This window comes from Marmota marmota, unplaced genomic scaffold, assembly GCF_001458135.2.
Source record: "Marmota marmota marmota unplaced genomic scaffold, marMar, whole genome shotgun sequence".
NCBI lineage: Eukaryota > Metazoa > Chordata > Mammalia > Rodentia > Sciuridae > Marmota > Marmota marmota.
The window spans coordinates 22,705,367-22,718,343 of NW_026000057.1; the positions used below are offsets into that span (position 1 = coordinate 22,705,367).

Consider the following 12,977-nt stretch of genomic DNA (forward strand, 5'->3'; position numbering starts at 1 on the left):
GTATAAAACAGAAATAAGAGGGAAACTGAAGTAGAAAAGTGACAAGCTCAAGACAATGAGGACCTCCCTGAGTTTGAGATTTTCTGGATGAAAATTTTAGAGTAATTGTGAGAAGCTCCCCAAAGCATTATTAGTTGTCATATACAATAAGCATCATTTGCAAGTCCCTGTTTGTTGCGCGCGACTTCTTGCCCGCAAGAAAGACGCAACCCAAGAATCTTCTTTCAGCAACTTTTTATTCAGGCCCCTGATAGTTCTTCTTCTTGCCCCTGATAGTTCTTCTTCTTCTCTCGGATGCCCCTCCCAGCCTTAATAAAGCATCTCAAGCCCCAATGCAAAGCAGCCACGTGGAGCTTTCTCATAGAGTGATGAAAAGTCATGCGCCAACTCTCCCAAACAAAGAGTTGTTTGTCACAGACCACAGCGGAGCCAGCGCCATCATGTAATGGTGACCATAATTTGCATAAACGGCAGAAGCGGCTCACCACAGTTCCCCCTTTCTGTTTTCTTAAAACAATACAGGCGAGAGTAGAGGTCCTATCCCACTGTGCAGAAGTGGCAGAAGTAACAACCAATTAAAAAAAAAAGCTAAATAGAACCATTTTCAGCCACTTTTGAATTTTCATCAAGAGATTCTCTTTAACAAGAAGTAATTGACAGTGTCATCTGAAACATCTGTCAGTATCTGAAACCTATTGTCTATCACCCATGTACCGCGTGGGCGATGGAGTCAGGATCACTCTGCATGAATTAGACTGGCAACGAAAAGACCACACAAACTCGAATTACCTTTTTGGGGGGTCAGGGATGGCTCTGGGACTTCAGGGGTCAGCTCCAACACTGGAGGGCAAGAGGAGCAAGGGAGGCAAGAGAGCCAGTGCACCCTGAACCCATGAATTATTAAGGAAAAGCCATTTGATGGAATATTCCACCCAAATAAGGCAAGGGGTTGTGTTATAACAAACGGGGGTGTAGCCCAGTCACATTGGGTGACGCCCAATCCCAGAACTGCACTTCCTTGCCAAGCAAAGGTAAGGCCCACTTCCTTCGCACTGCATGTGATGCCAGTTCCACATCCCCATTACTCAAGGCCAAGGGGGCATGCTCAGTTCCTGTTCAGGGAAGCCCCCAACAATTGTCATTTAGTATTTATTGTACAGAATCATAAGTAATTTTGTGATTTTATAAATTACTGTCCTCAATTTATAATATAGACTCAGTCTTTCTGACAGAACCTGTTTGATTTCTTTAGATCAGATTAAAATTAGATAAGTACTTGGGAGTACTGTGATAAGTTCCTGTGAACCATGCTCTTTATTATACTTGAATTCAACTTATGTTACTAAATTTTGCATATTTAGCTTAGTTTCAATCCTGAACTTATCATTGAGAGCTTGATAGAAAGGGACCCTGTCCAATTAAAACTCGTGCTCTAATGGGTAATGTGAAATCAGCAATTTTCCTTTTATATAGTCTTATTCATATAATAACAACATAATAAGTGATGGGCTGGTTATGGTGGCATCCACCTGTAACCCCAACAATGAGGGAGACTGAGGCAGGAGGATCGCAAGTTCAAGGCCAGACAACATCTTAACAAGAATCTGTCTCAAAATAAAAAAATAAAAGGTGTTAGGGGAGTAGCCCAGTAGGAAAGCGCCCCTGGGTTCATTCCCTAGTAGCTCACACAAAACAAAAACATAAATAAGATGGCAGGCTTTCTTTGGTGTTCTAATCAGCTATAGTGTGGTAAGAAACCGTTGAATTTTCTAAAATTTTAAGTTAAATTTATATTTATAAATTTATATATTTTATATTATTATATTTTGTTTTAATAAGAGCATATACGTTTATTTTATCTGATAGATCACTAAAGTCAATACCACTGATATTACTTTCAGCTATAAATTAGTGTAGTACAAATTAGGTAGAACTCACTAAATTCGTAGACAATCTAAAAGTACATGTTCTATTCATTCAACATATATTGAAATACTTTTTTAGCACTTACTAGGTACCGAGTACTATCTGAGCAATTAAGATAATTCAAAAATAAGAAAAACAAAGATCCCTGTCTTGTGGTCCTTATTTCATGTATAGATAAATAATATATGATAATAATAAATTGTGTTATATGTTTAAATATTTTAAGTCTGCCTATAAATAAAATAGGCAGTAGAGTATAATATTAAACAGGAACATGGGACTAAGCTTCACTGAGAAGGTGAGAAATAAGTGAAGACTTTAGAAATTGTGAGGGTTGGTGCTATGAGCTAGTTGGGTGAAAAGAGTTCCAGGCAAGATAAACATTTAGCCCAAAGGGCTGTGGTGAAAGATGTGTGGCATCTATCAAGAGAACCAGAATGTTGTCAAGGGGTGGTGGGGATGGGTATAGAAAGAGATGGGTCAGAGGTGATAGACAGATGGTGGCTAAATAACCACATTCTAGTCAACCCTCTCTTGAACTACTTTAGTACAACCTCTCTTTTTATGTTCCATGGTATGAATAAAATAGCTTAATAGATAAACCAATTCAATAAGCTTGGTATCATCAAAAATGGGTTTTCAAATAGTAACATAATTACCTTTCATGATACCTATCATGTGCTACACATATAGGTGCTCATCCTGTCCTTACATGTTGAAATTCATTGTTAGACTGTTTTTTCACCATGAATGAACATATGCTTCATTGACCACACAGCTGTGAACATCAGAAACACTGGAAATAATCCAGATTCAGCAAAAATGTATCATAATGTATGAGGACCCACACCCCTGAAGCAGAAGAAATTTAACTTATGCAGTGGAGCAAGATGAGACCAACTAGAAAACTGGGGACATGGAAGTACTCTACTAGTTTAATATTTTGGTTAGCCTAGAGCAAAGGTGATCACAAACTCTGTGAAATGTTATTTGTGCTCATACAGTAACATTAATTTTCTTTTAATCTTTGTCTGCCCCAGGAAATATTTCAATTGAATTTCACATTTCTTTGCAACAAATTGAGGACTCTGGAACCCAATGTCATTTCCTTAACTTTTTTTTAAACTGTTATTTCCAAATCTGAAATTATTTCAAAACCAATAATTTGTTACCTTCCATTTACTTCTTCAATATGTAAAAGTGACATAGTTTAGGTTTTATTCCTGGATGTTAATTTAATTCTGGAATTAGAGTTTCTCATTTAGTTATTCAATCATCCATTCATTAAACTCATTTATCTAATTCAAATTAGATATTCATCTGAACACACATAAAAAGTAGTAATTACTTCTGGAGGTAGTATATGTATTAATTGCCAAAAGAGATGTATAATGAGATACTAGGCTTAATATTCAAATTACTTCCTTTCAGCTGTGCCTCTGCAGGCAAGCTAATTAACCTCTATTGGACTCAATTTTCCTGTCACAAAAATGGGCATTAACAACATCACTTGCCACATAATATAATTCTGAATTAAAAAGAAGCTCATTCATGTATGTACCTTGCACATATGTCTAGATAATAAATGTAACTATTTTTGTTATTTACATACATGTACCATTAGACACATACTGTGATATGGATATAATATTGCTTAAGACAATAAGTGAGGATTTTCCATTTACCACATAAAAACAGAACTTAATCATGAAGAATGGTGGACTGAAAATAATGACATATCTTCATTTTTGGAAAGGGGGATGAGTAATTCAGAATTTCCAGAGACTGAATTATAGATATTATGATATAGACTTTTGGAAGTAATTAGAATTACTTCGACAAAAGAAAAAAAGCATTTGAGTAGTGGAGTAGACAAAGTGGAGTGAAGAGAAGGGATAGGGAAGACACTGGAATGAATCTGACCTAACTTTCCCATGCGAATATATAAATACACCACAGCAAATCTCACCATGTATATCCAAGAGACACTAATTTAAAAAATAAACTATAAGTAAATAGTAAATATCAGAAGGATCAGTAGAGCAGACGAAATGGAACAGGGAGAGTGGGGAGGGGAGGAAAGGGGAAGTACTGGGAAATGAATTAGAACACATTATATCCCATGCTTTTAAAATTATGTCAGAATGAATCCTAATGTTATGTATAACTAAAAAGTACTAGTAAAATAGTATTTGACAAATTTTGACATTTTAAAACCCAAATGCTTATGAACTTCATAAAGTTTTCCAACATGTGCTTTTTATAAATGTATGACTTCTAATTTTTTTAATTTTCTTTTTTTGGGAGGGAGGTACCATCGATAGATCTCAGGGGTACTTGATCACTGAGCCACATCAGTCCTATTTTGTATTTTATTTAAAGACAGGGTCTCACTCAGTTGCTTAGTGCCTTGATTTTGCTAAGGCTGGCTTTGAACTCAAGATATTCCTGTCTCAGCCTGTCAAGCCTCTGGGATTACAGGATGGCACCACCATACCCAGGTGACTTATAATTTCAATGGATATTGTGTAAGAAAAAAATCAAATATAATGGCTAAAAGAGAGAGAGGGGAATCTCAAAGATACTTAAACTATGTTCATTAACTTCACTACAAATTAAATGTGAGAGTGAATTCTTGCAGTTTACAACTAGGTTACTCAGCTTTGGAAAACTGACTTCATGAGTCAACTCAGTAAGCCTATAACTTGTCACCTCTCAATACTATCACTTACAAAATGAATCTTAATTAAGGCTAAGTTTTAATATTCATATATACAAGGAATGTTTTTATCAAAAAAATGAAAATTAATACTAAACATAAAGTTGCAGATCAAGCTAAAAGAAGGAAAACTAGATGTCCAAATTTTAAAAAGTTTGAATTTGAGACCCGATAAAACTGACAGTAGGTATATAGAAAGCTGTGCTCAACCTTGGAATTTCTTAACTTCTTGAGTAGTTTTATCAGTTTAACTGAGAAGTCATGCTAGGTAGAAAGATGCATTAAAAGAACCTATAATAAATTATCTACCTATTTTAAAATGAAAACACATCATAGTTGTTACATTTTAAAGCTCTGTGGAGCTCCATTACAACTTCCTCTTCTCCCTCCTCATTACCATCATTTTTATAATAGGTAAACCAAGACCCAGAGAGTTAACATTATCTACACTCTCCAGGAGTATATTTCTCTTCTGCAAATGAAGAAATTGGCGGTAGGAGCAGGGCAGTCAGAATGGTTTATAGACAGTCCTGTCATTACATTGGGTAACATGCCATAGCTGAAAAGTGAAACTAACAATAAAAAGAACTGTTAATGTGTGTGTCTTATTTTGTCCCAAGAAATCAGTTCAAAAACAGAGTGGAACAACTAGAAAGTAATTTTTATTTCAGCCCAATGTGTAAAGAACATTTTGTTACAACATCTAATAAGGTTATTGTAAGAATAGAACAAATCCAGGTAAAACATTTTCGGAACAGTACTTGGTTCACAGACAATACTTAAAAATAATAGGTATTTTTAAAACTGTAGTAGCAATTGATCTTAGCCAAATAGGATATTATCCAAATAGGATAGCACCATGAGTAGTCAGATCTTAAACTACTAATAAAATTCAGTCTGTACTGCAGTTAACTGTGAATGAAGCACTGTTTTGTACTTTATAATGGATTTTTATTTTAAAAATTATTTCAATTTTAAAGCAGTGAAATGTGGCACATGAAGTGGTTAATGAATGCTCCAAAGGTCATACAGCTTTTAAGACAATGATTTATGATAGAAATATTAAAAGAATTTGGTTAAACAAAGATAGTTCTGGATCTGGGACTCAATGACCAGAGTCTGAATTCTGAAACTGCCACCTGATATAAATCAACTTCCCTGGGTGCAAGTCTCCTTTTCTGTCAAATGTAAAGGTTGAATTATAAGTTATTTAAAGTTTCTTCTAGTTCTTCCAAGTGTCTCCAAAGCTGAAGCTAAATGTTAGAAAATCACACAGTTATTTGAAGTGTTTAATAATTAATTACAATTCTATACACTTAAATCATAACTTCTTTCTCCATTTTTATCCAATGTAATCTCTGCTGTGCTGGACAGAAGATATCCATTCCACTTGTCCATTTCATATTTTTCAGAAAAATAAGTCAACCAAATCCAAGATATTGGTTAGTATATATCTGACTTTATGTTACAGGGTAACAGGGGAAATCCTTATGACCAGATAGAAAGTTGGGAAGGTTTACTTATAATCATTATGAAGAGGAAGATCTTTCCCCACATTCATACTTGAGCTAGAGATGACCTCATACCCAACAGAGTCACTGGGTTGTTCATGCAGATGTATGAATGCAGGAGAGATTTTGGTAGGAAATTCTATATTTTCAGTTAATAGCTTTTCCTGCTTAATGCCTTTCTAAACCATCTTAATTTAGCACACTGCAGAACATTTGCTTCAGGGTAATTTTTTTCCCTACGTACAATTTATAACATTTTGGTTTGGTCTCTGGTGATTAATTTTGATTAATGCAAAGAGTTTATATTCTCTGGTGAGAAAATATTTATAGTAAGGTAACTGTATTTTTCCCAATCATATCCCCAGAGTATTTTAAAATGTAATTTTCCTTAGACATGCTGCATAAATATTATATCTATACTACTAAAGAATAATGAAGTGGATTCTAAATCAATTAAAATTTTGTAATCTTACATAAGTTTTAAGAGTCAATCAATACATATACATATTTAAACATATATACATGAATAATTTGACTGTCTTTTCACTGCAACTCTTTCTGAGAACCAGATTATCTTAGTTAATAGAATTAAAACATTTTGTTTCTAAATTATTTCAATATGTCTTTTAGCAGAAATTATACAAAATATAAAAATGCAAAAGATTTTTCATTATGTGGTATATATGTAAATGACATAGAAAAAGGGTTTCAATATTTTGAGATTAATATTTCTTTTTAAAATATCCCTTGCCTTAAATATTGTTGCTTGGTTAATTGGGATTATATTACATTCTGATCTTTCAAAGCAAATTGACCCATTCACTATCAGTAAGAGACTACAGAAATCAAGGTTGCTATAAATTTTTTTGTAGAGATGGCAAATGACAGATGATATTTTCCCTAATAACTTTCCCCATTCAAGCCCCCTGACCTTCCAAATTAAAGATTCAGTTTTCCTATAATACTCAGATTAAGTCCCCAATACCAGCTAGGGCATCGCATTTCCCAAATCATACCTCAAGAATCCCTACTGAGTCTCACTATACCCTAGATCATTTGATTTATCCACTGATACATTATCTTGCCTAAGGCAGTGTTACAGAATAGATAATCCATTTAGATCATTATTCTTTGACCATATATAGCTCCCAAATTCTTGCCTTTAGAAGCTCCACCTCATTTTTTTTTTCAACATGAAGTTTGGTCTTTCAATAATGTAGTGACTAAAGTTACGATCAAGCTTTTTACACAGTTTATATAGTGTGTCATTTCTACTATGGTAACCCATATGGAAGCCCACGTGTAGGCTTTTTTTTTTTCCTCTTTTCTTCTTCTTCTTTTTAAAGTTTTGGTAAATCCCAATACCCAGGAACTGTTAGTCACTGTGTGTTGCCTTAACGAATAAACATTTTGACTGGTGTGAGTTTGAAGAAACTCCACTGAGGATGAAGGGATGAACTAAGGAATCTAAGTCTTGAAAATATTGGTTTAAGTTTTATTTCTGTAATTACCACATGTGGCACCTAGGTCACATACTTAGAATTTCATGAACTTCAATTTTCTCCCTCAAAAAAAAAATAAGCTTAAAATAATTCTTACTTTGAATTCTGTTTTTATTCATGAGAATAATGTCAGTGAGATTTGTTCTACCACAATAATGTTTAGAAACCTGGACTAAATATATGAAACAATTTTCAGACATTAAAAAACAGGTATGAAACACTCTATTTCCTGAGAGAAGGGAACAAATAAAGAGAAAGTTACAATCCCTGGATTTCTGCCTGGAGGCATTTTGGGGGGCAATGGTCTAAGGAGAGACATCTAAAATAGTATTTTATGGTCTTTAAATTTTGTAGTTGAAAAGACAGTGATCTGAGTTTGGAGAGAACAAGGCAACTAGGATTTGGAGGGGCAGAGGAGAAATTACTCAGACTAATAACTCTAGAAATTTTTTTTTTAATTTTTTAAACTTTACTTATTCTAATTAGTTAAATATGACAGCAGAATGCAATTCAATTCATATTACATATATAGAGCGCAATTTTTCATGTCTCTAGTTGTATACAAAATAGAGTTACACCATTCATGTTTTCATGCATGTACTTAGGGTAATGATGCCCATTTCATTCCACAATCTTTCTTACCCCCATCCTTCTCCCTTCCCCTCCTTCCCCTTTGCCCTATCTAAAGTTCATCTATTCCTCCCATGCCTCCCCAGACCCATTATGAATCAGCATCCTTATATCAGAGATGACACTGGCATTTGGTTTTTTGGGATTGGCTTACTTCGCTTAGCATTATATTCTCCAACTCCATCCATTTACCTGAAGCAAATGCCATGATTTTATTCTCTTTTAATGCTGAGTAATATTCCATTGTGTATATATACCACATTTTCTTTATCAATTCATCTACTGAAAGGTATTTTTATAGGAAGTTCCCTGTGTCTGTCTATGTTTTGGGCACTGGGGTTTTTGTTTGAATAGTAGTCTCCACATATATAGTGTGAAATTCATATATAGCGTGAAGAACATCTTCTGCAAAACAATAATTGCCAGAGAACTGGAAGTAGAAGCATCCCCAGAGTTCTCACAAGTCTAGGGTATCTTAGGAATCCCTAATAGCCAAAGTAGTGAGCCTTCACTGATAGATGGGGTATTCAGTAAAGGGCACAGAAGGGTCAAATCTTAGTAATAGTGATATATTAACTCTAGAGACTACTTCATATTTATTACCTCCATAGTTTTTAAAACCAACATCAGAATAGTCAGTCTGACTCACAAGAAACATAATCCTCTGCAAGAATTATTTCTAACTGTCTCTAAGGGGATTCAATCAAATCTAGTACTAAGCAAATGCACATTTGTCAACTAATATAAAATTACTGGTCTGGAGGAGAAATAGAAAAGTGAAATTTACAGCCAGGAGACAATTCAACCTATAGAAACAGGCCTGGAAATGTCAGATTATAAAATTAATAGAAAAGACAATCAAAACACCATTATAAATATAAATATGTCAAAGATTTATGGAAAAGTAAGACTATGATGAGAAAAATACAAAATAGTATCAAAAAGTGAAACAAAAATTTCACTGTTTGAGAATAGCAACAGTTTAGACACTACAGAATAAAAGATCAGCGAAGTTGAAGGTGCCACTAGGGAAAATATACAAAATGAGACACTAAGAAAAAAGAAAGACTTTAAAAGTAAATAGCGTCAAAGATACATGGGACCAAAAAAAAAGCAATTTAACATTCAAGTTCCAGAAATAGATGATAGGAAAACTGAGGAACAGAAAGATTGAAGAAATAATGGCCATTTTCCCCAAAAACTATTATGAAATTAACACATAACTCAAAAAATTGTCAGAAAATTATCAAATGAGAATATGTGTGCAAAAAGTATTTTAAAACTTGCGTAGTCAAAATGAATATTCTTTGTTTATTTGTATAAATATTCTCAACATAATATGCATTCTGTAAATAAAGTAAAAACAGGGTTGTTTTATTTAAATTGACCTTATAAGTTTATATTTTGTGTATATAATAATGATAATAAAATTAATAATAAGAGGAGGATGAAGATGAAGAAGGAGAAGAAAAAGTCAATAATTATCATTTTGGTAGAAACTTTGTCTGACCCTCTGCTACATGCTGCATATATGCTATCTCATTTAATCTTCAAGACAGATATGTAAGAGCTGTAGTGTATTTTTAATAAGGATTATTTTGAGAGATATTATGGAATTTGTTGGCAGGCACACCAAAAGAAAGTGACAAACTAGACATTTAAATACATCATTTGGAATTCAAAAGCACTTCCAGATCCTAAAAGTCATGAGCACAAATGCCACATCAGAATTCTTCTAGCTTAAATTTTCAGGTTAAAGAAACCTGCCTAGCACAAGAGTTCTCCATATATGGGTGATGAGAAGATTGGAAAATATAGGGAGAATAAGAAATAAAGACAAAAATACGTAAAAGCGGGACCGATGGGGAGGCAGCCTCATGGGGTCTGACTGAACAAATAGTGAGGCTCCGCACGTTTATTATGTAGGTTTTAATATCAAAAGGATTTATTGAGAGAAAACTTCTTCAAGGTAAACCAAAGCGAGGTTGTGAGCAGGAACAGACTAAGTGGGGCTGAGTAGCTTGTGGATGTCTTCTCTAGCTTCTGCCAGCTTGTTCCTTAAGATTATGAGCATGCCCATGTTTCTTCTACCTCTGGGCAGCTGGCATTGGGACCCAAAACTGTTGAACCCATAAATTCCAAGCCAGGCTTGGAATCTATCCCATTAACAGTGGCCACCTGTGAATGGGAGTTTCTCCTTAATTTTATCACAGGAAAGATTCCCAGAAGCAGAGTCTCACTGTCCAGGGCTACAGAGTTCAAAGCAATGGTTTACTCAATGCTTGTGACAAAAATGTTTTAATATTTTGTTTTAGGTCCTTTAAAAAAGGAATTTAGGATCTTTATAGGTGTTCTGTAAATGTTGATGATTTTCTATATTGAGAAGCCAGGCTCCCATTTGTTTATACAAAAACAACTGGTTTACTTGGTTGATTCTACAATCTTTTCTAGAGACAACAATGTAATGTCTGTTTTTACTTTAAATGGGCTTAGAAAATACTTGTTTTCCTATGATTTCATAAAAACTATTCAAGAAATGATTTTTATATAGGAAGTGATAGCTTTTTTAAACAACTCTGAAAAACCTTTTAAACATAAATGCTGTGACCAAAGGAAATAATTTTATCCTATATTTTTCTTAGAACAATGTACTAATAACTTAGTTATTGCACTTTCAAAGTGTTGCTTAATTGAAGAATATAATGCTAGAACACAATATTTAAGTCTACTATATCTTTCTCACAGCTTATGTTTTTCCTTTTTTTGGCAGATCTGTCCATTAACAATGCAAATATGTAGTTAGTGTATTCATATTTTTATCATAAATAAATACTTGAATAAAAATTCTTAATGGCATAGTAAAAAATTATTAAATTTATGTTTTCCAAAGCCATGTTAAATTATTTAGAGCCATGTGAAAAAAGTGCATGTTTTTTAACTTAGTTATTTTACTTTATTTTTAAATGGCATGTAATACAGGTAAAATTTTATGAGGTGTCATATGATAGTTTGATACAAATATACATTGTACAATGATCCAATAAGGATAATTAGCATACTCATTATCTCAAACATTTATCATTTCTTTGTGGTGAAATATTAAAAATATTTGCAATAAATATAAATACCAATATATATTTGCATTCTTTCCCATTTTTTCCTGATTGCATTTCTAAATGATAGAGAAAAGGAAAGCAGATACAGGCTAAATTCAAAGAATACGTGAAACTTCATTTTTATCTGTTTTTACTATTTTATAAATTTTATGCCTAATTTCCCAAACTGCTATATAAGTAAGCATTTGCCTAAAGAAGTCTAAAATCTTTCCTTTGAAAGACTTCACAATTTGGCCAAATTTTCACCTTATTTCCCCCACCCCCTACTGTTCCACCCTAGTCACTAAAATGCTAAGGAAACCATTCATCTTTTCTAGCACTCTTACAGCAGAGCTTCTCAAGCTTTAATGTGCATATTAATCACCTGGAAATTGTACTGAATTGCAGTTTGTGGCACAACTGGTCTGAGGTACATTCTGGTACATGCTTTGCTTATGAGTTCCCAAGCAATGCTGTTGATCCAGGCACCAAGCTGTGAGCAGCTAGACGTTTCCAGCACTTGATATCTCTTGGTCTCTGCCCTTTTCTGTCTCCCTTTCCCTCCTCAGCCTAATGCCATTCATAAATGGTTCTTCTCTATGCTCTTCTATGTGGAGGTCCATCCCAGGCAGAGTTGGCCTCTTCTTGTGAACTGGGAATTTTTTACATATCTGACATCAATCTCCTTAAGTTTTATCTACACCTTTATGTCAATGATCTTTTACACTTGGAATATTATTATTTATTTTGATATTCCCAATGTCTCGCAAGATGTCTGACTTATAGCAAGTATTTAATAAATATATGTTGTAAAATAATTAAAGGTAAGGAGGGAGAAAAGAAGAAGGGAGAAAAATAGAAGGTAAGGAAGAAGAAAAATAGAAATATTAAGTACTGTAAGATCAAAATTTTTGCAATTTTCACATCATCCTATCAAGACATGAAGCAACTACAGGAAAAATAACAGGAATTGAAGCATTCATTACGTTTATAGAAAAATAAATAGTTTTTCACTCTATTGCTTTACTAAATAACATTAATCCAGTCACAGTAGATAAAGATTATGGATGGATTAATAGATAAATCACTCTATGGTTCTTCATCTTGTGCCACAAGTACAATTTTCTGGCTTGCTAAAAGAAAGATGAACTTTTCTTCATTTTAATGAAGCATAGCATTAGAGACTTAAGGTGGGTCCTTCCTTTCTACTGTGGACAGCAGTTATGAGAACACAGAGGGGAAAGTAAGTCTTTTATCAGAACTAAATCCTGAGTATTTTTTAAAAAAATACATGATTTAAAAAATAAACCCTGAACATTTTCTAGATGGACACCAATGTTACAAGGGTTTCTGCTTCTTTTTATCAACCTCACTTAATGTTTGAGGCCCAAGATGTGCCAAGTGGGATGAGGGAGAATAAGAATAAAACACATACTGCACATACTGCTTCAAGTTAGCACATTCTAAATTATGGTCTCACTAAATGGCAGGCAATCATTGCTTAAAATAGATGCATTGTATTTTAGTTTTACACATGGCATTAGGGTTTAGAGAGAAACACATAAGTATCGCCTTTGAAGATTTACTTTATAGA

The 12,977-nt window shown here is 33.7% G+C and overlaps 1 protein-coding gene across 2 annotated transcripts in view; it reads left to right on the forward strand.

Moving 5' to 3' along the window:
• Ccser1 (coiled-coil serine rich protein 1) overlaps positions 1–12,977 on the forward strand; it is a 988,234-nt gene that overhangs the window by 618,943 nt on the left and 356,314 nt on the right. The window lies entirely within an intron of this gene.